The sequence below is a fragment of the Chionomys nivalis genome, chromosome 8, assembly GCF_950005125.1.
Source record: "Chionomys nivalis chromosome 8, mChiNiv1.1, whole genome shotgun sequence".
In the NCBI taxonomy this organism is placed as follows: domain Eukaryota; kingdom Metazoa; phylum Chordata; class Mammalia; order Rodentia; family Cricetidae; genus Chionomys; species Chionomys nivalis.
This window is the reverse complement of record NC_080093.1, coordinates 73,741,079-73,768,664: the sequence shown is the minus strand read 5'-3', so window position 1 is coordinate 73,768,664 and position 27,586 is coordinate 73,741,079. Positions and strand designations below refer to the sequence as shown.

General features: G+C 44.9%; 1 protein-coding gene across 1 annotated transcript in view; it reads left to right on the top strand.

Annotated features, from left to right (window-relative positions):
* Window positions 1–214: 214 nt before the first annotated feature.
* The window catches only part of Tnrc6a (trinucleotide repeat containing adaptor 6A), a 169,231-nt gene continuing 141,859 nt past the window's right edge, over window positions 215–27,586 (top strand). The window contains exon 1 of the mRNA XM_057780009.1: window positions 215–425. The gene's annotated coding sequence lies outside the window, so the exon portion shown is untranslated. The remainder of the gene's footprint in view (window positions 426–27,586) is intronic.

The window sequence follows — 27,586 nt, the reverse complement described above, 5'->3', positions numbered from 1 at the left end:
GCTCCCCTATCTGCATCCCTCCCTCTGTCACTGATTTGGGGGTGGGGGCCTCTTCCAGAAGCGCTTCGTCTGTCAGGCTGTGAGCAGAGGTGGGGGGGGGGTCTGAAGTTAGGCAGATTTTTCTCATCACATGATGGGGGACCTGTATCATGTGATGGCTCCGGTGATGTTGGAGGCGGCATGTGACTCCCAGGGCTACGTGGGCTCAAAAACAATTTAAATATAAAAACACACGCAGGTTCCCCTCCTTTCCTTTGCCTTTTGGTCTGGCTCTCCCTACCTTTGCGTTGGTGCCTGACCGAATGGAAAACCCGTCTTCGTTTGGCAGCCTGTGAGCTCCGGGTACCTGGAGACCAGGCCCTGTGCTGCCCCCACCCCAGGAGCCGTGCCCCCCATCATTCTGCAGTCCTCTGACTCCCAGCCTGGTAAGTTGCTGAACACTTTAACAATTATCTGGGAAGCTGTCCTCAACTGTCTCATTAGCATGCATAGGACACCCTCTCGACGCAGGGTAGAAGGGAGCTTGGGGGAGGGGGCGCCCGCGGCTCTGGGGAGCTAAGCTCTGGGCCCTGCCCTGCGAAGCTAGGTCCTGCTGGGGTGGACCAAGCAACTGCGTGTCTCCTGCGGTCCCCAGTCTGTCTCCTGGCACTCTTTTCTTCTGTCTCCTCTGAGCCTCCCCACCTCTCACCTTGTTCTTTCCTGCCCCCTTTTCACGCCCCCCACTCCCCCACCCCCACGCCCCACCTCCCAACCCCCGCGCGCTGCACCTCTCATCTTGATTTACAAATCTTTTTGTTTTGGATACCTAGACTGTATGTCGTTTCTATCCAGGAATGAAAAGGCCAGGTCCTAGGGACTTGGACATGTACTAAGGCCCCTTGATATTTTCCCCCCTTCACTCAGATGATGTGGCCATTGGGATTGTTTGAAGGTTGCCTGTTAACCCCCCAGATGCCAGTCAAACCGAGGCTGGCTCATCAGGTGACAGGAGGCAGGGTGACAGCCATCAGGGAGGCAGGTCTCAGTGACCCCAAACATTTGACTTTGAGGGAGGAGACATCAAGGCTGCAAGCAGAGCCAAAGTTCAGTGCCCAGGGGCATTCTCAGTTGCCACACACAGGAGAGCTTGCTCCGAGTTTCAGGCCACACCTCTGCAGATGGAGGCAGAGTTGGCTGAGAAACTAGCCTTGGGGGAAGCTGATGTGAATCCCGTGTGAATGCCACGGTGGCAGCCTCTGTAGGCACAGAACAAGTGGGTGGCTGCAGGCACGCAGGTATCATCTGTTCAGCCAGAAACAACAACAGAGCATAGTCCACGCAGCAGCGTAGAAAGAGAATTGTCTCCTTTAGCCCTCGGGGAAACTGAGGCACAGAATGACAAGTTAGCTTGCCTACTTAAGGTCGCACAGCTAATAAATGACAAGGTGGGAGCATCTGGGCCCAAGCAGTTTCTCTCTAGGGACGACTACACAGTTAGCCATCATGGTAACCTGCCTCAAACAACAACAGCAGTCAGCCAACAGTTACCATGCAACAGGTACCTTGCAGGTTTGGGGCCACATTTGTGCACAAAATAAAAACACCCTGTTCTTACACAGATCAGGCAAGTCACCGCACAAGGCAGTCTTTTGTTTCAAACCGGGGTATTTGCAAAGAAAAAAAAAACAGCAAGGTACCAGGAAAACATAGAAGACACTTTTCAGCCCGAGAAGTGGGGATAAAGGGAGTGCAGTCAAAGGAAGCTTCTGTGATGAAGTGATCTGAGACAGGAGGCAGAGCCAACAAGGTGAAGGGTCCAAAAGAGCTCTCCTCTACCAGAGCGAGAGGCAGGGACAAAGGCCTGGCTAGGTGACCAAGTCAGGCTCTTGAGGAGCAAGGAGAAGCCTGTGGGCTGAGCAGGGTGAGTGGATGTGGCCGTGCCAGTTGGGGTGTTCTGGATTATAAAGGGCTCTGGAGACCTTGCTTGGGGTCTTAGGTTTCAGCCCAGGATTGATGAGCAACCACGAAAGCCTAAAAGAAGGAACTGGATTTGCAGCATGAAGAAAACCGCACGAAGTGAAACCAGTGTGTTGGGTCAAAAACCACCTCCAAGGCCGTGGCTTCAAACAAGGATGGTTTGTAGCTCTTTGTTCTGGGAGTCAGCCATTGCAGCTGGGATGGCGTGAGTGACTCTGTGCTTGGCAGCATTGGTTTGTCCAGCGAGGTGGCCGGTAGGCTGGCTGGTAGTAGAGGTCGCGAGCAGGGACTGCTGATTGGCAGGGGCAGCGAAATTGATCAGGTCTTCTAACAGTGCCCTTTGGTTAATGTAGAGACTGGTAACTGGTGGTCGGATGATGGGAACAGTGGGTTCTGAGTCCTTCGCCTGAAACAAGGCATCTGTATCCTCCCTCCAAGGCCCAGAGGGTAGAAAGATTATACGAGCTGGAGGATGGAGGAGTGTTGTGACATGCTATCTTCTGGATATGGGATGGCCATTGCAATTGTAAACACACAGCGTCTGTGACTGGATAAGACCTGCACACACACACACAAAAGACATGGAAGCAGGAGGCGGGTGCGCTGGGGAAAAGAAGGGATCAGCGAAAATGGGAGGGAGATAAGGAGTAAATAAGAACACAGTACCTTGTATGTGAGAGTGAAACTGTCAAAAATAAAACAGCAGCAGTGTAAACAAATGGTCTGGGCTGTGTAGCTCCATATCCAGTCCGAGACATGGGGCAGCTGGATCACAATAGCAGTCAGAAAGGGGACCCTCAGTCTGTAGCCGTTCTCACTCCTCCGCTGCACTCCTGCTGCTGATGCCCCATTGGCCTAAACCAATTACACCGTCAGGACCAGGGTCTCCATCCCTCGATTGGAAAAGTTACAAAATACTGTGTCTATTTTTCCCCCTAGACTTACTACATGAATTCAAGTGGATAAGCTTGGGACCAGGGAGCGGACTCAGTCAGCAAAGTGCCCACCACATAAGCGTGAGGACCTGAGCTCAGATCCCCAGAGCCTGTGTAGAGAGCTGGGGTTGCTCATGTGCTCCTATAACCCCAGCCCTCGGGGAGAGCAGGGAGAAATACAGACAGGTGGATTCCCCAGTCTCATTGGCCAGTGAGGGTAACTGAATGGGTATGCTTCAGGCTCAGTGAGAGACCTTGTCCAAAAACTCAAGGTGGAGAGTGGTCAAGATGTGACATCCAACATGACCCATGTGCACAGACACCTGTAAACATACATACAAACACACACACACACACGATAAACTGGGTAGTGCCTCTGTAATATTGGGAGGAACTGAAGCCAAGAGGTGATACAGTTTTGTACCTAGAGATAACCTGTCATGATCAAACACCATTTTATGCTTAGGACAAACAAGGGTCTGAGGAATTGATAGGAAAAATAATAGAGGTCTAAGAGAGGAGATAAATGTGGCACAGCGAGGTCTCCTCACTTTGTTGAGAAAAATCCAAGGAGATTTGTGAGAAGTTGCCCTAAAATGAAATCTAATCCAGATAGAATTCAGGATGCTTCTATTTTCACACAATGACAACACATGCAAAAGTCCTGGGGCAAGATGAACGTGGCTGTGGGGGTGGGTAGGGATGGGAAGGGGGCAGTTTCGTGTAGCAGTCAAGCAGCTGGGCAGTGTGTAGTTGAGAGGCAGGTCATTTTGAAGAGGGGGATGTGAGGCAGGTAGTGGGGGTAGCAGAGCAGAGCAAAATGCTTGGTGAGAGGAGAGAGATGTGTTTAAAATCGTGCCCTTGTCTCCAGTAACTTTTAACTGCTTGGGACCAAGTATTGGGAGATGGTAGAGAACAGTCAGGTTCAATAATCCCAGGGGGAGATGGTGGGGGGGGAAGGGGAGAGGTTTAGAAGGAAATGAATGGAAGGTGAGCTGCAGATTCTACCAAACCAGAGCAGGAAGGAACCATGGAGAATGAGGCAGCCCTCAAAGCAACAGAAGCTACAGTGAATGAAAGAGCTGCGTCCCAGGCTGGCCTAAAACATGAAAGCCTGCTGCCTCAGCTTTCTGAGTGCTGGGATTATAGGCATGACCACACCCAGCCCCAAAATGAGTTCTGCCAGCGAGCCTCCAGGGAGTATCAGTCTGCACCACCTGCACACTTCTAGAAAGGCTGGCTTCCAGGCCCACCCCAGGCCTTTTGCATCCACACCCACGGCTTAAAAAGAACCTTGGGTGATTCATAAGCACATTGAAGTCTGCGGAATGCGGGTCTGGGTTGTCTCAGGAAAAGCTGATGCTAATCTGCACTAGACAAGACAATGAGTCCCAAGCCTCACACTCCTGTTCCTGTTCTCCTTTCAAAGCAAGTGTCAATTTAGCCAGTGCTCCTCCCCTTCCTTGCCCCTGGTTTTTATTTTATATTTTATTACTCAAAATTGAAAACAAATACATATAAATAATATAGTAAAACTTACACAATCATTATTACCTTCAATAATTTTAAGTTCCTAGGCAATCTTCTTCATTCCACATCAGCCCTCCCCTCCGGGACCTATCTTGGATCAAATCTTAGGTATAATATAATTTTACATATAAATCTTTTTGGTTGGGTTTTTTGTTTGTTTGTTTGTTTGTTTGTTTTTGTTTTTCAAGACAGGATTTCTCTGTGTAGTCCTGGCTGTCCTAGAACTCACTTTGTAGGCCAGGCTGGTCTTGAACTCAGAGATCTACCTGCCTCTGCCTCCAGAGTGCCAGGATAAAGGTGTGTGCCACCACTGCCAGGCTTGCTGTTTTGTTTTGAGACTGGATCTCTCTATGTAGCCTTGGCTGTCCTAGAACTCACTGTAGACCAGGCTGGCCTTGGACTCATGTTGATTCACCTGCCTCTGCCTCCAGAGTACTGGGATTAAAGTTATGGGCCACCACACTCTGCCCTACATACATGCAAGTTCTTAACTACCTCTTTACACTTTTAAAAAAAATCTTTTTTTTTCAGTGCTAGAATTGAGCCTAGGCCTTTTACAAGCTAGGCAGTCACTCGACTGTGGAAACTACACCTCAACTCCAAGGGCTGCCCTGCCTCCTTTAAATATAACTATTACGTCATCACCCCCTCCCCCAAATCAAGAGTAAGCCTTATCCTGAGCTATCCAGTTAGTGCATGCATATTGGCAATTTAAATCTGTCATTTAATCTTTTATCAGTTTAAACATTTAAATATTTAAATGCCTATTTGTAGCAATTGATTAGTATATCATTTACCACCTTCTTTAATTTATTGATTCTGTAGGAGTCAGTCACGATAAGCTAAATATGAACAGATCACCCAAAGGAAGTTCTTTACTTCCAACCATTATCACCTGCCAGAGTAGGACTCAGCCACTGATAAGTTTAATGGAGGCCTGAGTCTCAGTAGTTTACCCTTCCTGGTTGCAGGAAGAACCATAAACTAAGATTACCTGAGCACCACCCAAGAACAGACCATCAAAAGGAAATGCCTAACATTCCAAACATTGTAGATAGGATCACCTGCCAGCACACACCAGGACACCCCTAGACAAATGTCAGCCAAACAGGAGTCCTGAACCTCAGAAACCCCTCACCCCCACCTCTACTACTATAAAAACCCAACTTTAACTGAACTCAGGGCTCTCCATTTATTCCAATATGTTGGACATGCGGAGAGACGAGTTTGCAAAGTTGCATAAAATAAAGACTCTTTGCTTTTACATGTGGGACTCGGTCTCCTTGTTGGCTTTAGGGGGGATTTCGCGGATTTGAATATAACAGATTCCTTTTTTTGGGGGGGATTTTTCAAGACAGCGTTTCTCCGTAGCTTTTGGTTCCTGTCCTGGAACTAGCTCTTGTAGACCAGGCTGGCCTCGAACTCACAGAGATCAGCCTGCCTCTGCCTCCCGAGTGCTGGGATTAAAGGCGTGCGCCACCGCCGCCCGGCAGAGTCCTTTTTTTTTTTTCTTAGAATTTGTTTTAATAAGTTTGAACTCAGTCAGTGTTCATGGCGTCATTTTATACATTTCTCTGCCTGAGTATTTTCTGAAACTAGTAATGAGATATAAAGGGAAATACTTTTGGAAAGATGTTTTAGGGCTTGGAGAGACGGTTAAGAGTGTGGGCTGCTCTTCCAGAGGACCAATCTCTGCTCCCCAGCACCTGCACAGTGGCTTACTTGGTTATATATCTTCAGTTTCTGGAGATCCAACTCCCTCTTCTGGATTCCTTGAATATTGCACACACTGGTGTATATACACACATGCAAGGTGAACACTCATAAAATAAAAATAAGTAAATCTTTTTTTTTAAGAAAAAAGAATGACAAAATGTTTAAATGAGGCATATCAGAGTATAGACAAAGTGTATGCATGCAGCCTTAAGCATCAGAAGACTGTTACAGTCACACGGAACTTGTTCACAGTGTCTCTTCATCCTCCCTAGCGCTATTTGGTCTCAACGTTATAGTTTTATCATCCACGTGTATTCCTAAGGAATATCTTATTTAACTCCTTTCAGCCTTTGTGGGTGTAACTGACACAGTGTTCCTTTGCCACTTGGCTCACTGTTTTGTGAGGTTTGTCCATATCGGTGAGAGTAACTGTAGAAGCCGTTCATCTCCCCGAGTGACAGCTGATCATCTGCTCTTGATTGGCATTTGGACTGCGTCCCTAGTTTTCTGCTCTCATGAATAATGCTGCTAGACACAATCTCGTGCGTGTTTTGTGTTGTGCCAGTTGCAGAATGTCTCCAGGCTGTGCACACACAGGGAGACGTCCCAGATCGTAGAATACGCATCCACTCAAGTCTGCAAGAGACAACCAGACGGCGCTCTGCCAGCAGCTGCCGTTCCTTTACAGGTCATACATCTTTTAATCTCTTTTTCTCTTGATTCCTCGCACCAGCCAAGGCTTCTAATAAAATGTAACAGAAACAAAAACAATTATGCTTGTCTCCCGGCCTCAGAGGAGACGAGCCCAGTGTTAGGCGGTTCGGTAACATGGCTGCCCAAGGGTTTCACTGCTGTTAGTTTACTTTCTTGCCAGATTAGGAAAGTTCCTCTGCTGCTCTGAGTTTTCTTTTTATCTTTTTTGTTTGTTTGTTTCATCAGGTGTTTTTTCTCTGTCTTTTGAAATTCTAACACGATTTCTCTACTTCACTCTTTTAGGCTAGTGGGTGATGATTAACTCTCAGGTGTTAGGCAGGAGTTCCCGAAGTGGTCTCGGCTTTACCACCACCGTGTAGCATCCTTTGATGTAGCTGGATTTCCCTCAGCTACAGTATATTTCTAGGTTTGAATTAGTCTATGAGTATATATTAATTTACTTTGTGTTCAGGAAAGGAATATTCCTGTAATTTCTCTCCTAACATCCTTACCAGATATGGGTAAGACATCTGTGCACACTGAAAAAAAGAATTTGGAAAATTTTCATATTGTTTTACAGTTTCCTTGAAGGAGTTTGGGTGACGTTGGTAGATTTCTTCTAAATATTAAATAGACTTTCCTAGTCGAGGGGGCTAGAGAGACAGCTCACTGCTTAAGAGAAATTGCTGCTCTTACAGAGGACCAGACTTTGGTTCCCAGCGCCCACATGGTGATTCACACCCACCTGCAACTGCAGCTCTTGGTGATCTGACATTATTTCCCGGCCTCTGCGGATGCTCTGCACGTGGTGCACACTCATTCATACACACACGTTTTAAATAAATAAATTATAAAAAAATTACTGGTGAAGATATTAGAATTTAGAATTCGCTTCTTGGAAAAGTTACAAATATGGATTCATTGTTTTTAGCAAATATGAAACTCAAGATTTCTCCCTGTAAGTACCCAGGAATCCTTAAGTTTGATCCCAGCCAAGACCCTAAGCAATAGTGGACAGGGTGCCTGAACTGGCCTTCCCCTGTAGTCAGATTGATGGCCACCTTACATGTCATCATAGAACCTTCATCCAGCAACTGATGGAAGCAGATGCAGAGATCCACAGCTAAGCACTGGGCTGAGCTCCCAAAGTCCAGTTGAAGAGAGGGAGGAGCGATGATAGGAGCAAAAGGATCCATGATGGGGAAACCCACTGAAACAGCTGCCCTGAGCTAATGGGAACTCACCGACTCTGGTCTGACAGCGGAGAAACCAGCATAGGATCAAACTAGGCCCTCTGAATGTGGGTGACAGTTGTATGGCTGGGACAGACTGTGGGGTCCTTGGTAGTGGGACCAGGATTTATCCTTACTGCTTGAACTGACTTGTTGGAGCCCATTCTCTCTCCAGAGGGTTACCTTGCACAGCCCAGATACAGCGGGGAGGGCCTTGGTCCTGCCTCAAAGCAATGTGCTAGACTTTGTTGACTCCTTGTGGGAGTAGCAGGGAAGGCAGAGGGAGCAGGAGAAGGGGAGGGAGTGGGAACTGGGATTGGTATATAAAATGAGAAAAGAATGTATTTTTTTGTATTTAAGAGATCTTTCCCTGTTTTGATAAGTTGTTTTGTCTGGGCATTTGCCCATTATGATTATCTGTCTTATTTTCACAAATTTCTCATAATATTTCATTATTTTTCTGTGTCTATAGGCTTTGATGTCTTTTTTTATATAGTCTACACTTTTCTTGCCCCAGTTTTTACAGAGCATTTACTCATTCTGTCCTTAAGTTGTTCAAAGAACCAACTTTTTTGTTTGTTTGTTTGGTTGGTTGGTTGGTTGGTTTTTTGAGACAGGGTTTCTCTGTAGCTTTGGAGCCTGTCCTGGAACTAGCTCTTGTAGACCAGGCTGACCTCAAACTCACAGAAATCCACCCGCCTCTGCCTCCCGAGTGCTGGGATTAAAGGCGTCCACCACCACTGCCCAACTCAAAGAACCAATTTTTTTTTAAATATTTACTTATTTATTATGTATACAATATTCTGTCTGCGTGTATGCCTGAAGGCCAGAAGAGGGCACCAGACCTCATTACAGATGGTTGTGAGCCACCATGTGGTTGCTGGAAATTGAACTCAGGACCTTTGGAAGAGCAGGCAATGCTCTTAACCACTGAGCCATCTCTCCAGCCCCAAAGAACCAATTTTTTTAAAAAATTAAATTACAAAAACTTGTGTTTCATTATAGTTTTTTCTTAAACAAATTTTTTTTTTAATCATTGACACCAGGAAAATCATCTGCAATGTATTCCTCCTAAAACATGCAGGGGATGGTTCTTCCTTTCTTATTTCTTACTGTTGACTGTTGTCAGAGAATATGCCGTATAGTTTTATTCTTTAATAATTGTTGAGATATTCTTTTTGACCCAGGACATGATAATTTTGGGTAAATTTTCCATATGCACTTTAAAAACAATGTATTTTGAAAATTGTGACATTCAACATTTTTTGAAGCCATTTATATTTTGTTACTTTGTGTGTATGAGTGTTTTGCCTGCTTGTATGTGTGTACTAAATGGATGTAATGCCCAAGAAGGCCAGAAGAGGGCATCAGATGCCCTGGAACTAGAGGTGCAGAAGGCTGTGTGAGTTGTCAGCTGCTGGGAATACTACCTGGTGACCTGGAAGAGCAGCTGTCTCTCCACTCCCATGATTCAAAGTTTCATGTATGTGAATTATATTGTAGAAGTCTATAAGAATTTTTTGTGTGCTTGTTTTCTCTGCATGGAGATAAATCTTATAACATCTTTCTATATATAATTGTAGTGATAATATGTGATCAAAGAAATATTTTTTATATTTTATATTGTTCCTACGATTGTTGACAGATGTATCTTTTAGTCCTTATGGTATTTTTTTTTTAATATTTATTTATTTATTATGTATACAATATTCTGTCTGTGTGTATGCCTGCAAGCCAGAAGAGGGCACCAGACCTCATTACAGATGGTTGTGAGCCACCATGTGGTTGCTGGGAATTGAACTCAGGACCTTTGGAAGAGCAGGCAATGCTCTTAACCACTGAGCCATCTCTCCAGCCCCCTTATGGTATCTTTAAAAATTTTTTTTAACCAATACCTTATTTTTTTAAGATTTATTTATTATGTATATAGTGTTCTATCTGCAAGTATACCTACAGGCCAGAAGAGGAAAACAGATCTTATTGCAAAAGGTTGTGAACCACCATGTGATTGCTGGGAATTGATCTCAGGATCTCTGGAAGAGCACAAAGTGTTCTTAACCCTTAAGCCATCTCTCCAGCCCTCTTATGGTATCTTAATCCATTTTTTTTCTAATTTGTATTTATTTTTACTTTAATGTGTTTTGTCTACATGTATGTCTGTTCATCATGTATATACATCCATGCTTATTATTATTATTAATTTAAGAGTTGGTTCTTTCCTTCTACCACGTGGGTCCTGGGAATAGAACTCAGGTCATCAAGCTTGGTAGCAAAAGCCTTCACCTACTGAGCCACCTCAGCATCCTGACTCATGGCTTCTTAAACCTTATGTATGCTATGGGTTCCTTTAGTAGCTTCATTAAATCTATGAAGTCGGATTGCATGAACACTTGTAATTCCAGGACTCAGGATGCTGAGACAAGAGGACTGAGAGTTTCAGGTCAGCCTGGCTACATAGTGAGACTCTATCACCATCAAGAACAGAAGGGGAGTGGGGGGAGGGGGCAATATTTGGGAGGAGGGGAGGGAAATGGGAAACGGGGAGCAGGTGGAAATTTTAATTAAAAAAGAATAAAAAATAAATAAAAGAAAAAAAAAAAAAAAAAAAAAAAAAAAGAACAGAAATAGCCAGGTGGTGGTGGCACACACCTTTAATCCCAGCACTCGGGAGGCAGAGGCAGGTGGATCTCTGTGAGTTTGAGGCCAGCCTAGTGTACAAGAGCTAGTTCCAGGACAGGCTCCAAAGATACAGAGAAACCTTGTCTCGAAAAACCAAAAAAAAAAAAAAAAAAAAAGAACAGAAATAATAAAAAAGTACACAGGAAATAGTAGTACGTTGTGTGAAGATGCTGTGCCATTTTATGTCACGAATTCAGCATTTGCAGATTTGGGGACCTGGGACAAATGGCAGATGCCATCCCTCACTGATAACAAGGAATGGAATAGCTACATTAATATGATGAATGTATGTAGTGATTCTTCTAGCTGGTATCCTGTAAGCAGAGGTCATCTGGTTAGATGCAGGGTGTAATAGCCCTGGAGCCTGCCTTTCTCTTGTTGTGTTGTTCCTTCTCGGTTCTTCAGAAATGGTGAAGCTATCTCTGACTGCTTCCTGTGGTCAGTTCAGAAGATGTGCTGTGGGCATTTGGTTTTGTCTGTATTTGTGCTGTATTAAGGGTTCTGACTGGGCTCGTCTGATAGAAAGAATTTCTGAAAGCATTTGCTGAGCACTCTGCAAGTGGCAGCTGCTAATATCAGTGTTTTTCCTAGTTGGAGATCCGGTTCTAGGCAAGGGTGTTCAATTTGTAATAGTGGAATGGGCGCACATGCCTACGAAGGCCCAAAGTCAATGCTGGTGTTTTCCATCAGTCTCCACCTTATTTTTTTTATTTTTTTATTTTTTTTTTTTTGAGATTGGGACTCTCATTGGACCCAGATCTTACTAATCACCCAGCCTTCTGGGTCAGCAAGACCTTGGGATCCTCCTATCTCCACCTTCTAGTACTGGGGTTACAACCATGGTACAGTGCCACTGGAGTCCTGGAACTAGAATTACAGACAGTTGTGAGACATCATGTGGGTCCTGGGAATTTAACCCAGGTCCTCTAAAAGAAACGATGTCCCCAGCACCCACCCAAGACGTCTTAATTATTATAGAGAAAAAAAAAGAGTCTTGTTGCTTTTTATTTTATTTTTTTTATTTTTAGTCTTGTTGCTTTTAAGGGACAATATTTTCTATGTCTTTGTAAGCCATGTTCTATGTCTTAAGTTAGGGAATTTAGAAAATTTCCTTGTTTTGGGGGGTCTCACTCTCAGTAGATAAATAGGAGAAGTTAAGGCAGAATAGATTCTTTTTGTCCCATGAAGTTAACTGTTGTAGAGTTAATTCTGTCTCCCCACTGTCTGGGAATAGCATTAGAAGGTAAGGAATTGCCTATTCATTGAGGCATGAGACAATAAGCAGAGCCGAGTAATGAGAGACCAGGGAACAGTCAGATCAGTGGAGTAGATTCCGTTTGGTTATATTGGGATTCTTAATAACTCAGCTGTCACTCTAGACATTTTCACACTTTTGTGTGGAGAATGGAAAGAAGTGAAATCGGGGCTGATAATTGCAGCCAAAGTAGCAACCACAAGTGTGGGCAGAAGCAAAAACCTTGACAGAGACAGCTCTCAAAATGGATGGTAAAAGGGATGTTGAAGTCCATAGGATGGTAAGAAGAGAAACAGCTAAGAAAATATTCCAGATGTAGGGGACAAGGTAGGCACAGGGGTGGAAGGTCAGTTTTCTGGGCAGAGCAGGTCATGTGTCACGACATCAGTAAGAATAGAAAGAAAACATGGATGGAAGGAAAGGAGGGAGGGAGGTGCAGGAGAAGGGATGAAGGAAATATTAAAGAAAACAGGGTAAGAGGCCAGCTCACCCAGCTTGAAGAATGCTGAAGGGGGTCGACCAGATGGCTCAGCACATAATCCTGCCTACCATCAAGGGTAAGGACTTGAGTTTGCCTGAATGACCCACCAACATGGTAGAAGGAAAGAACAGCTGTAGGAACTTGTCCTCTGACCTCAGCACATCTGCCCATCTTTGCCTCCTACCTCTCCAGTGCTGAGAGGATAGGTGTGTGCCACCATGCCAACTTCTTGCCCAGTTCTGGGGATGGAACTGAGGTCTTCTTGTTCATGTAGCAAGGGATTTACCAACTGAGTCATCTCATCTCCAGTCTTTATCTTTTACATCCATGGTCCTAAAATGAAATCAACGTGTCTATAAAATAGTCCTGTAGTTTTGTAATTTCTGCAGCAAACGTGCAACAACAAAAGTAACCTGTTTAAGAATTTCATAAGTTTGAAATGGCCAAGAAAATCAAAACTGACTCCCTACTGCTGCTCACAGTGGTTCAAAGGCCCTGGGTTCAAGACGGTCAGTCTTTAACAGGATATTGCTGGAATTTGGTTAATAAGACATAGTCTATCTTAGCTTTGTCATTTGCATATCATTGTTTATTAAAGTTAAATTTGCTTTTTGTTACTACTATGTTGTGTTGTGGCTCTGATTAACAAAAATAGATTAATGACTAAAATGTGGTTCACTGGAGTGTAAAAGCAATGATAAAAATAGTTCCAACCCTCGCCGCAGAAGCTTAATGAGAGAACAGGGCTTCCAGATCCTCTGTGATGTGACGCTCTCACCAGAGCAGCTGGCAGGGAAAGTGTGAATGAGAAACGTGGCTGCAGAGGTCTGGAAATTGGATTTTACTGAACAAAAGATTGTCTGCACCGTGTCTTCCATTAGCAACTTTGTCAGGTAGCTGTGTGACTCAGCCAGAGGTTTCACATCATTTCCAAAGCGGAATTACCTGTGTGACTAAACCAGTGCTCTTCAGCCACATGCACGGTGAGGTGGGGCTGGAGCTCAGTGGCCCAGAGCTTCCCCACTGTGATCATAGCTTTGGGATTTGTCTCTGTACTTGAAAGAAAAGTACTAAGTTTCTAGTTCAGTAGTCGTTCAATTATAAGCATAATTTAATTAGTTGATTTTATTTTATTGCATATCATTTGGTGAGTGTGTGTGCATGTGTGTGTGCATGCATGCGTGTGTGTGTGTGTGCGCGCGCGTGTGTGTGTGTGTGTGTGTGTGCAGGTGCACATATGCTGCAATGCCCATTGCAGAGGTCAGAGAATTTTCTCTCCTCCTACTGTGTGGGTCACAGAGATTAAAATTAAGTCAGTCTTGGTGGCAAATGTCTTTACCTGCTGAACCATCTCCCAGTTCCCATAGTTTATTTGTTTGTTGTTTGTTTGTTTTTAGTTTTTTGAGACAAGAGTTTCTCTGTGTAACTGCCCTGGCTGTCCTGGAACTCGTTTTGTAGACCAGGCTGGCCTCAAACTCACTAAGATCTACCTGCCTCTGCCTCCACCACCCACCACCCAGCCCCATATTTTATTTCTGACTGAGGAAGCAGCAGTAGAAGGCAGGGCTGTATTGTGAGACCCTGTCTCAAAACAAAGCAGATTAAACCCAGTAGTGCTGGGGCAGGATGCAGGTGGGGAGTGACCTAGTAGGGAAGGCATTTGCTGCAGAACATGAGGTCAGAGCACAGATCTCCACAGCCCCCTGGAAGCCCATGCAGCGCAAAGTATTTAGACTCCAAGTACAGATGAGATGGGAAGCAGAGATGAGAGGGTCCCCAGAAAATGCTGGCCAGCGAGCCTGACCACACAGCAGGACAGCAGGAGACCAGAGGTTTTCCTCTGACCTCCACCTGTGCGCCATGGCACACACACACCCACACTCACCTAAGAACACACACACAGACACACACACCATACACACATTCATTCTACACTCACATAAAACCCCAGCAAAGCTAGATGAAAATCATATACCACTGTCAAAAACTCAGGACAAACAGAATGCTGGGAGAGCCAGCGTGGTGACACAGGTGTCATCCCCGTGCTCAGGAGGTGAGAATTGGAGGATTGGGAGTTACAGGCTAGCCTGGGCTATATAGTGGGATCCGGTCGAAGTAAAAACAAATCAACAAAGCATGCTGGGAGAGAAAGCAAAATGTAGGGGTAAGATTATCTGAGGCAGATGCCAAACAAACATGGTTGCTACACCACCCCTCTATGAGAAACTGCTGGGAGAGGAAAATCACATTCGTGTGAGAAAGACGCAGAGCGGGGCCTGGTGGCACAGGTCCGCAGTTGCAACCATTTGGAAGACTAAAGCAGAAAAACTGCAAATTCAAGGCCTGCCTAGATGCAGAGTGAGCTCAAGACAAGCAGGGCAGCATAGTGAGATCCTATCTCAAAATAAAAAGTACAAACCGTAGTTGAGCATGCAGCTTAATAGAGCACTTTCTCAGCCTAGGAGAGACTCAAGATTCAGTCCTCAGTGCTGGGGAACCTGGGGAGGAAACACTTGATAAGCCTGAGGTGTGACAATCACTAGAAGCAAAACTCAGAGGGCATTTTTCTGTTTTTCATGTAATCTATTGTTCTGTGAGACGTGACAAGACTGAGAGACAGCTCAGTGCTCAGGAGCACTGGCTCCTCTTCAGAGGACTTGGCAGCCATTCCCAGCACCCATATGGCTCACAACTGCCTGTAATTCCAATTCCAGGGGAATTTGACACCCTCTTCTGACCTCTGCGGGGACCGCATGCATGTAGTGTACACACGGACATGTGTTCACACACACACACACACAAATAAAAATAAATATTCACTTAAAGAAGAAGCGAGGGGCTGGAGAAATGGCTCAGTTGTTAAGAGCACTGCCTACACTTCCAAAGGTCCTGAGTTCAATTCCCAGCAACCACGTGGTGGCTCACAACCATCTGTAATGGGATCTGGTGCCCTCTTCTGGCCTGCAGGCAAACATGGAGACAGAATACTGAAAATACTGTATACATAATAAATAAAATCTTTAAAAAGAAAAAAAAAGAAAATCATTATTTTAAAAAAAAAAATAAAAAAATAAAGAAGAAGCGAGCCGGGCGGTGATGGCGCACACCTTTAATCCCAGCACTTGGGAGGCAGAGGCAGGCGGATCTCTGTGTGTTTGAGACCAGCCTGGTCTACAAGAGCTAGTTCCAGGACAGGCTCCAAAACCACAGAGAAACCCTGTCTCGAAAAAACCAAAATAAAATAAAATAAAATAAAGAAGAAGCGTATTGAGGTGCTGCTGAAGGAGGATGGACTGTATGGCTGTCTAAAAAGGTTGAGCTTACATATTGCTATAATGCTGCTAAGTAACCCACCCCACTTAAGGGACAAGAATGTGCTCACTGGTGTCTGTAGAGTGGCAGGGAGGTCCTTTGCATCTCGGCCAGGTTCACTCAGGGGTCAGAGCTCAGATATACAGGGAACAACTACATGCTTCATAGTACCAAGTGCACAAGGAAAAATAAAGTCTCCTTATTCAAAAATTAAGGCTTTCAAGATGATGCTCAGAGGGCATTAAGCCAAGCGTAGGGCCTTCCTTAACCCAAGACCCCCTGAAAACCCAAAGGTTACATGGTCATGAAGTCTGCCCTTGGCTGTGGGTCATGCCTGGATCTCATCCGGTTTTGGCTGAGTTCTGTCGGGAACAGAGTTGGGTAAGACAACCGTGGTAGTTCAACTCCAACCCACGGGTTAACCTTATACAGTTTAGGCCAAAGCATGTTCATACAGTAAAGACACAGGGGCAAAGACATGCAAGCACTTTTCAAATCCATGCATGGGGACTTGGGGACAAGCCTTGGGGACAAGAGCACTGGATGTGAAAGCCTGAGGGCATGAGGTTGAATCACAGCACCTATGTTAGAAAAGCCAGGCATGGCTGCAAGGAGTCGTGTGACTCAGGCCTTTTCACACTAACGCATGTTAGCTGTCCAGTGGGGGTGGCACTCAGGAGAACAACTGAGGAGGTGTTACAATTTCCGTATAGCATCAGCAACGCCAGAAACATCCCAGGCCTGGTCCTAGTCACTGTTGGGGATGGGAAGAAATTTTATCTCTGATTTCAAGTGGTGTGTCAACATGCTGTGGTCAGCAGCTCGGAATGACAAGCTGGCATAAGAGGACATTCAGTACCGAGAATAAGACACCAGGAAATTGAGCTCAGTGCAGGAGACTCTGGCAGCAGTGCAGACACTTTCCTAAACACTCAGCTTCTTCGCCCTTCAGTAGAGATATGTTGTGTGACATATTAGTACTTAAGAACTATGCAAAATGCCTGGAAATGTGAAAAGTTCTTCCTGTGGATGAATCCAGATTAAATACTCTAGAAAATGATGTGCAGTTAGCTACCTGCCTAGCTAAAACATCTAACCCCTCTGCCTCAGAGTGAGGTATGTTCTTAACGCTAATGAAAAGTAGTCTTTCATGGGACCCACCACTCTTTCTAGGTTGGTCTTGAACCAACTGCCAGGACCACCAAACATTCGCTGCCTCATTTAAAAGCAAATAGCTGTTAATACATTCTAATTTAATGTATCATTAGCCGGGATGCAGACACAGAGAGAAAGACAAAGATAGGTATAAACAGATGTACACACACACACACTTTTTGTGTACGTGTTACGTGCATGTAGGTGCGTATGTGTGAGCATGTGTGCAGAGGCCAGAGGTTAACATCAGATGTCTTCTTTGTTCACTCACCAACTTATACATTGAGACAAGGTCCCTTAATCCCCAAGCTCGCTGATTTGGCTAGTCTAGCTAGCCAGCTGGCTCTGGGGAAGCTCTGTCTCTGCCTGCTGTCACTATGGGGCTACCACACCTACCTTCATTACAGCATCACATGGGTGCTGTAGATCCAAATTCCAGTCACACTTGCATAGCCAGCACCCACTGACCTACCTCCCCCAGGCCTAAGTATAAGTTTTAAAAAGATTTTAAAATGTGTTTTATTTTTAGGTGTGAGTGTGTATGTCTTAAGTACGTATATGTGCGCCATGTGTATACAGTACCATGGAAGCCAGAAGAGGGCATCAGATCCCCTGGAACAAGAATTACTGGCAGTTGATAAGCTGCCTGAAGTGGGCTGGGAACCAAACCTGGGTCCTCTGAAAGAGCGTAATCACTCTTAACCACTGAGCTACTTCCATAGCCCTATATATACGTTTTTAATATTAGCGTTTATTGTTTTAAGTGTATGTAGGTGTGTGTCTGCATGTGGGTATGTGCACATGAATGCACATGCTCTCAGTGGCTAGAGATGCTGGACCCTGGAGCTGGAGTTACAGACAGTTGGAAACCATCTGATATGGGTGCTAGAAATCGAACCTTCTGGAAAAGCAATACGTCCGCTTAACCACTGAGTCATCTCTCCAGCCCTCAGCTTTTAGATACTTTTTCAAGCTTTTAAATTATCTTCTTTTGAGAGTGTACTATTTCCTCCTTCTTGTTTCTCCTTCTAAACCCTCCCACACATCCTTCTTTGTTCTTCGAATTCATAGCCTCTTTTTCAATAATTGTTATTGAAAAATTATTCAAGAAGGTGCGTGTCACAGATACGCAAATACCACACCATTTTATATAAAGGGCTTGAATATCCATGCATTTTGGTATCTCCTTGGGGGCCTGAACTAATCTATGACATCAAAGGATGAATACATTTCAAATAAACTGGCTCTTTTTTTCTGACCAGTTGCCTTCATTCTCTGCTTCTGCTAGTAGTTTGGTTGAGGTCCCTCCTCTCCCCAACAATCTCATCTTACGTAGTTCTGGTAGACATGACTCTTCTTCATGTTCAAGGAAAGGAGTACGGATGCACAAGACTTAGGCCTGGATAATCAATGTTCCTGGTCATAGCGGTTGTTTCAGGGAAAAACATATGATCATAATTTTTAAAAAGATCCCATGGAACTCTGACTCTCTGGAACAAATTCAAAGATTCTTGCCCCTTTCACATGGATTTAGGAAGGTACAAAGACACTGTTTATCGTGAAAATCTTGGAGCCATGGCTGATTCAGGTCAGAGACAATGTTGCGGTAAGAGACCTAAAAGATGAAACTTGAATCTCAGCAATGTCACCTGAATTCTTTTCATGGGAAGATTTAACCCAATTACAGTTATTATAATCGATATTTTCACTCAAAATTTTTTTTTGATTTCTGGGTTGTTGGCTTGGTTTTTCCCCAAGTTTTTAGAGATTTATTTTTAATTATGTGAGTACATTGCCTGCATGTTTGTCTATGCACGATGTAAATGCAGTACCCCCAGAGGGCTCCAACAGGAACCCTGGAAGTGCAGTTACAGAAAGCTGTGAATCATCATGTGGGCATTGGGAACTAAACACAGATCCTCCACAAGAGCAGCAAGTACTCTTAACTAATGAGCCATCTCTCCGTGCCCTTACTTCTGTCTTTTATTCATACAGAATATAGGAGCTCTCGGATATACATCTCTGACCCCTGCCTCCAATTTGAACTTATTTGGTCTGGGACATGCTTTGGGCACTTATCTCTACCCTCCAAGATCAAAGGCATGTGCCATTTTTTGTCCCGACTCCAACATAAAAATCTGATGAAATTCTCATTGTAGATTTTATACACACACACACACATACACACACCACATGAGGCATAGATTTTACCAGTCTTTGGGGAGACTGTGTTCCACATGTCCATAATTTCCCTTTCTCTGGCTCTTCTGATTTTAGAAGTTGGAGCATTAATCCACATGAGGATCCTTTTCTTTCCTTCAGCAGAAAGAGCCAACTCATGACTCTAAAGGGCACAGATGAATGTGTTGCCAGACCCAGGTACCTATATTCCAGGAGCCTATATTCCGTCTTATAGGTCAATGTTATCCAGGGCATTGGTGGCCTTTTGCAGCCCCGTGGCTACTCCTGTGTTAGAGAGAAGTATGAAGCTGAGATCTGGGGCAAACATTGTTCCAATCTCAGTCTCCATTGTTTCAGAAGCTCTATTTTAAATGAAGGTCTGGAGGGAAGGGGAGAGGGCTCATTTGGAAAAGAAAACCTGAGTTTGGATCTCTAGCACCCACATAAAAGACTGGGTGCAGCAACATGAGCCTGTAATCCTATCACTGAGGTGGTACGAGCAGGAAGACACTTGGGCTTGTTAGGCAGCTAGTCTTGTTGAATCAGTAAGCTCCAGTTTCAGTGAGACACCCTGGCTCAGTAAAAAAATATGATAAACAACAATAATAATAATTAATAACAACAACAACAATAATAATAATGTGGCGGTAATAAGGGCACTTATTGCCAAGCCTGAAGTCATGAAGTAGATCCCCAGAACCCACATGGTGGAAGGAGAGAAAGGTGAGAAATTGCTCCTGCAGGTGTCCTCTTACCTTCATACATGTGTCATGGCACTAACACACACACACACACACACAAGGGTGACTGGGGGGCAGAATCTGCTTTCCAATCCTGACCAGTCTTTAAGTTCAGAACCTTTCCCCAAGCAAACTATTCCTTTGTTCAAAAATTAGTCTTGGGATGCTGGATTCTCCTGGCCTTAGCAAGCAGGACAGCGTCTGACCCAGCTGGGACACATGCAACCCTGTAGTTGATTACAGAGTTGATTACAGAGGCCTGGGGCAGAAGAGTTCACTCTCCTATTGGTGTGTATCTCACCTTGACTTTCCCAGAGGCCTCTCTGTGAGGAAGCACCGGGACTTTCAGCACCCGCTGGGCCGCTCACATTTCTCTTTCCCATTTTGGGTTAATGATGGACTCACGTAAACATGTATATGGATATAAATATATTTCATGTTATTTTCGTGAAATGTGAGGGGATCGTGAGGAGCAAACATCAAACTGCAGAGAGTGAATCTTGAGACTGGCATAGAAGGAGTCTTACAGACAGTGAACACGGCTGTTCACACTTGACACTGAGCCTCCGGCCATCAAAAACACGCTCACAGTTATGTGTATTCTAACCAGGCTCAATTTATTAAAGCCATGGATCTAAAACCCCAGCCCCTCCTAGACTTTAACATAATTTACACAATTACCAGATTCCATTGTTGCGTTTATGAATTCAGTGCATCTTCTCTAAAGCTAACGATGGCTTTCTATTTGTTCTTGTGTTTAGCTGAGTTAGCTTGTAAATTCGACCCAGTGAATTCTCCTAAATATTAACACCATTTACAAATTTGGTTAATAAATATCTCCCTGGATTTGTCATTTTAACTACAATTTCAAATGGAAGACTCTGAAGTGTTTCAGATAACTGACAATGCCAACTTATTGTTCAACAGCTAACTGCTAAACGTTTAAACATAATTTACAAACTTCCAGAGTCTGTGATTACTAACCCGGAAGTTTTAGAGCATTTAGTTTCTCTATATTTTTGACTGTGAGCCAAGCCTTTAATGGCTGAGCCGCCTCTCCAGTCCTCAGTTTCACTCAGAGTCAAATAAATCTAATATTTTTAATTAAACCACCAATATGTATGTCTTTGTTTTCTTGAAACAGGGTCTTACTATGTAGCCCAAGTGGACCTCAACTTCCCCCATATAATTGTGGATGTTAGAAGCTGTCTTAATTAGGGGTTCTATTGTTGTGATAGCCCATGATAGGACACATTCCTCCAGAGAATTGTCTATATCATGACCAAAAGCAACCTGGGGAGGAAAGGATTTATTTCCGCTTATAGTTCATAGTCCACCATCCAGAGAAGTCAGGGCAGGAACTCAAAGCAGGAACCTGGAGGCAGGAACTGAAATTGAAGAAGGCTGCTTACTGGTTAGCTCCTGATGGCTTGCTCAGCCAGCTTTCTTATAGCACCCAGGACCATCAGTCTAGGGCTACACTGCTCACAAAAATGGGCTGGACCCTCCCATATCAATCAAGAAAATGCTCCACAGGCTTACCCACTGGCCAGTCTGGTGGGGGCATTTCCTCAGTTGAGGTTCCCTCCTCCTAGATAACTCTAGGTTGTGTCAAGTTGACACAGAACTATCCAACACAGAAACAGTTTGGGAATGATGTAGCTGTTTCCCCCCAATGCCTTAGCCACCTGCATTGGGGCCCACAGCATCTGCTTTGCCTCGTCTTAAGTATTATTATTTGTAAGGCCTCTACAGGCCAATGTCTTCACTTGGGCTGGGTTGTGCCCTCCTTCTCTACTTGCTCCTAATAACAGTCCTTTCTCTTCTCTTCATAAGCTGTTCTCTCCACAAGGTGATTTCCATCAGCATCCCGAAGTTCTGTCTTTAAAATGGGCACAAGTTGGGTGGTGGTGGCATATGCCTTTAATCCCAGCACTCAGGAGGCAGAGGTAGGTGGATCTCTGTGAGTTTGAGGCCAACCTGATCTACCAGAGCTAGTTCCAGGCCAGGCTTCAAAGCTACAGAGAAACCCTGACTCAAAAACACCAAAAAAAAACCCAAACCAAACCAAACCAAAACCCAATAAATAAATAACTAAAAATAGGCATGCCTTTAATCCCAGGACTTAGGAGGCAGAGGCAGGCAGAGGTCATCCTGGTCTACAGAAAAAGTTCCAGGAAACCTTGTGTCAAACAAACTAAAGCAAAATGCCCTGTCCAGGTGTGGTGCGCAGGCCTGTAAGTCCCACCTCTTGAAAGGGTGAAGCAAGAGAGCTAGAAGTTCAAGTACATCCTCCTCAATATACCAAGTATAAGGCCAGTCAGTCTCAAAAAACAAACAAAAAGAAACCACAACAAACAAACAACAAAAACTCAACCCAAAGCATCCTCTGGATCTTCTCCTGCTACTAGCCCAGGAGAGACACTTTCCTCCGGAGAGCTGTCTACAGTTAACCCTTCCACTCCCCACCCCCTATCCTCCCATTCTTTAGCCCTCTCTAACACGGTAGGGAGACCCCTGCTGCCCACCTCCAGCCATACTCCTCTCCATGAAGCCAAAGGTACACGGCACCAGCATACAAGGGCATCTTCAGGCTGACTAGAATTCTGAATACTCTGTCTAAATGGTGCCAGGTCTCTCAGGGTCTGTGGAATAATGTTCCCCACAGTGGCTGTGGTATATGTATTTTCATGCCTAAAAGATGTCTGTTTGCTGAGTTGGTTGTTGGAGAAGTATATGTAGATGGATTTTTGTTTATCTTTTTTTTTTTTTTTCAAGGCAGAGTTTCTCTGCAGCTTTGGAGCCTGTCCTGGAACTAGCTCTTGTAGACCAGGCTGCCACGAACTCACAGAGATCTGCCTCCTCTGCCTCCCAAGTGCTGGGATTAAAGATGTGCATCACCACCGTCTGGCTATGCAGATGAATTTTTAAATGAAATGAGAGAAAATAAGGAAGAAACGGTCAGGGACCAGCCTTTGCTACGTCAGTCCATTCCTTGTGGAACTGAGGAAGTACACATTCTAAACTCACCTTCTAAATATATATGATAAATATTCATTTGTCAAAGTAGAAGGACAAGACTTTGCTTGCTTGTTAACACTGATATTCAGGCATATGGAGACACACAATTGGCTGTGTGTCCTGGGGCTCACACCAATCCCATTTACACAATCCTGTGAAATCCTCCTCATGTGCCTTCCACGCGTTTGTCTGTGACTGAGTCGTTGCTGCTACTTGGCGGCATTCGACCCAATTAATCACAGTCTTCTCTGGCCGGTCCACCCTGGATTTGTCTCCTATTTCTTCCCACTTCTTCTCTTTCCTCCTCTCAGAACTTCCCATAAATATCGGGTCATCCTGGGGTCCATCCTCAGACCTCAATTCCTTAGCACCTAAATCCTTTTTTGGGGTGTGCAAAGGGTTTCTGTCTGTTCATATCAACCACAGACTTGGGGGCACTTCTAGATTCCTGTCGACCATCTCCACCTGCCTGTTTAACAGACACCCCAGATTTTGTAGGTCTAACCTAGAATTCTTGATATCCCTCGATAAACCATTCCTTTCTCTATGCTTTCATTCCCATTGACTTTCCCAAATCTAGACATTCCATTACCATCTCCCCTGGTATTTAGCTCACACGTCGACAAGTTCTGGACTCCCCACTGGCCCCCCATGCTCTTATGTATGTTTGTGTCGCTATGATTAAACAGTCGCTCCAAAGAGCAACATAGGAGGAAAAGCTTAATTTGGCTCATGGTTTTAGGGGGCTCTGGCCAAGGCTTTTGTCCCTCTGTGCTTGAGCAGAACACCATGGTAACAAGAATATACTGCACAGTAATATTTACCCCAGAGTGGACCAGAAGCAGAGAGAGACCAAGACAGAGAGGAGGGAGGGACCAGTTACCCTCTAGGACTGTACCACCACCATCACCACCCCCCCCCACACACCGCCCCACAGTCACCTACTTCTCTCAGAGACTTCTCCCTCCTAAATGTTCCAAAAATTCCTACAGCAGTAAAAAACACTTACACTCTCAATACTAGAGGGGCTATAGCGGAGGGTTGAGAGTTTGTAGCCCAGGCTATACAGAGACCCTATCTCAAAACCCAGCCTGTCTCCTAGCTAGTCACTGATCTCTATTTACACCGCCACCGTCTTCCTCTAAGTCAGTGTTGTTCTCAAATGCCCTATTTGCATCTCCTTCTGTCATTTCTGCTCATTTTTCTCCTCAAGGGCCACCTCACCATGGTCATTTAAAATCACGCGGCAAATCATGCGAGCTCTCTACTTCAAAATCTTCCTTTGACTTCACGTTGAGAATGAAACCCAGACTCGTCAGTGTGGTCCACAGTCCTAGAAAGACCTGACCCCTGCTTCTCTGTGGGGTTCCAACCACAGTAACTCCCTGCCTAGTCTTTAGTATCAGTGCCAGGGGTTGAAATTAGTGCCTTGTGCACACTCGGCGGCGAGTGTTCTAACCCTGGACTACACTCAGTCCTAGCTGACTCTTGAATATCCCACACTTGTTCTGGTCTTAAAGCCCTCACAATCTCTTTATTTCCCATGTCTGGACTGTGGTTTTGTTCCTTTAGGCAATTTAGAAGTAGACTTAAGTGTCATCTCTTTGAAGAGGTCTTCAATCTAAACTTAACCCCTCCCCCGACACACACACCCTGTGTCTTATCACCATAACCAGGTTGATTTCCTTTACAGTACCCACTTCTTTATGAATTTTTTGGAAATTGTGTGTGTGTGTGTGTGTTCGCATGTGGAGGTCGGAGGTTGACACTTGGGTATCTTCCTCTGTTGCTCTCCATATTGTTTTTTTTAAAAACTCAAATCCATTCTTTTTTTTTTAGATTTTATTTATTTATTATGTATATAGTGTTCTGCTTGCATGTTTGCCTACACACCAGAAGAGGGCACCAGATCTCATTACAGATGGTTGTGAGCCACCATGTGGTTGCTGGGAATTGAACTCAGGACCTCTAGAAGAACAGCCAGTGCTCTTAACCTCTGAGCCACCTCTCCAGCCCCCTCCATTTTTTTTTTTTTTTTTTTTTTAGACAGGGTCTCTCACCAATTCTGGAGCTCACCAGTTCAGTGAGACTGGCTAACTAGCAAACACGAGGGTCTGCCTGTCTCCAGCACCAGGGTTATAGGTGCACACCAACACCTGCCTTTTGCGTGGGTTCTGGAAATCTGGACGCAAGTGCTCATGCTTGCACAGCAAACACTTCCCTGAGTCATCTGCCCAGCTCTTTCTTCTCCCCTTCTCCCTCCCACACAGTTGCTGCTGCTTCTTTTCTTCTTCTTCTTCTTCTTCTTCTTCTTCTTCTTCTTCTTCTTCTTCTTCTTCTTCTTCTTCTTCTTCTTCTTCTCCTTCTCCTTCTCCTTCTCCTCCTCCTCCTCCTCCTCCTCCTCATTCCTCCTCCTCCTCTTCTTCTCCTCCTCCTCTTCCTCCTCTTCCTCCTCCTCCTCCTCTTCTTCTTCTCCTCCTCCTCCCCCCCCCCCTCCTCCTCCTCCTCCTCCTCCTCCTCCTCCTCCTCTTCTTCTTCTTCTTCTTCTTCTTCTTCTTCTGTTTTTAAATTCTATTAAAGAGCTGGGGTTTGAGTCGAACATCTGTTTAGCACACAGAGGCCCTGGATAGCAAAACTAAAAGGTGATTCTGGTTGTGCATCTGTGCACTGTTTGGTTTCTGTGCTACCAAATCACCCACTGCCAACGGACTTCAAGCCCCATTAAAGCAGAGACTTCATCTCCCCTAAGGCCTATGACCTCCCCAGCCATGGTTTTTAATCATGTTGACAGAGCCCATCATGATTCCCTCCTGTGGAGCAGACCTCAAAGCCAATCAGAAAGTGATTGTTTACCTTCCTGTCACGATTGCACCAGCACACACCTCTTTCCTGGAAGGTTGGTGTTATAGCATACAGGGTCCAGCACTGGGCAAGGCCATTAATGCCTTTTCTCAGATTCAGAACACATTCCACCGCTATGAAAGCTAGCCAGCAGGGAGGACGTTTCCCAGTTAGTTCCTAACTGATTTCTTTATGTCGTACAACCAAAGTATATGATGGAGAAGCATTGTCTTCAAGGAATAAGGTAGAGAGAGGTATCCTATTCTGGCTTTCCCACATATGCTTAAAGGCATACCCATCCATATGTCCACATGCATGCAACATACACTAAATAATAAGTAAACAAACACATAGTTCTTTTAAAAAGAGCCAAGAAAGGGGGAGCAGCGTTCCTGAAAATGCGAATGTAATTACCGTGGGAAGTTCCCAGCTAGAGAGGAGAGAGAATCCACAATAGCAAGAATGTATGTCCACAACATTGCACCACAGTCCACAGATCTCACCAAAAACATCAAACAAAGGCGGGGATTCACCTGGGATATATGCTGAATGATTTCAACTGTCCACCATCCAGCACTTACTGTAAGAGATCAACAGTCTGCAAGGGCACCCAGCGGAGGTTCTGGGAGGCTGGCAGGTGCTACTACAGTGTGTTCTGTTTGTGAAAATCCACCAGACTGAAGACAGACAGCATGTGTGCTTTCTGTATGAATACTACATGCCAATCACGTTCTTAATTCAGAAACTGCTGTCTTACTCCTAGGTGGGATATGCTCTGAAATCTGCTAGCTTGCTTTGCCCTTTACATCCGCAACATCTTGTATAATTATTGGCACCTTGTAGGTGTGTGTGTGTGTGTGTGTGAGAGAGAGAGAGAGAGAAAGAGAGAGAGAGAGAGAGAGAGAGAGAGAGAGAGAGAGAGAGAGAGAGAGAGAACAGGTAAATGGTTAAGCGAATTAAGCTCTGGTCTGGGGAGATGACTCAGTGGTTAAGCACACTCACTGATTTCCCAGAGGATCTGAGTTCGGCTCCCAGCACCCACTCCAGGTGGCTCATACCCACCCTAGGACTTCAGCTCTAGGGAATCCAGGCCCCCTTTCGGCCTCCAGGGCCGCACATAACATACGCACTCAGACACATAAAATAAATCTTGTTTTAAGATTTTAAAGAATTTCTGGTCTCTCTTGCTCCCTCTCTCCTTCCCTCCCTTCCTCTCTCCCTCCCTCTCTCCTGCTTGCAGTAAAGGGAATGAAAGGAAAGAGGTGGGAGTGGGGAGGGGGCTTGCTCACATTGGGTAAGCACTCTGTCCTTGAGATGAGGTGTTGCTAGGAAGCTCAGGCTGACCTCAAACTGATGACCCTCCTGCCTGAACCTCCCAAATGTTGGGGTGACAGGTATGTGCCACCGTGACTCATGGCTCAGTCTCTGTAATCTGAAATGCTGTGTGTCATATTTGGTCTCTTTTGAGATGGTCCTCTTGGAAAAACTGAAGCATTGACTATTTTTAGCTTTGTTCCCTTGTTTTAAAGACTCCTTTGTCTTCTTGCTTATGTAAGAATAATAAATTCAAACTCACCCAGCAAACATTCAAATGGTTTTAGGATTTAGCATCAGGAAGGCAAGCAAAATGAGGATAGAAACTGGCTGCCAAATTTGGCAGCCTACAGGATCTTGATGGTGTTACTGGAAGCCACATTACCGGGGCGGAGGCAGCAGATGCCAGACTGCAGAGGTTTGAAAGGGAAGGAGCCGTGAGGATCTGCAGTCTGAATGCTCGCCTGGAGTGCAGCCTTGCAGAACAGCCTTGCACGGCCAGAAGGAGCTGCAGGCCTCTGGCTCCTGCCACAATCAAATATAGA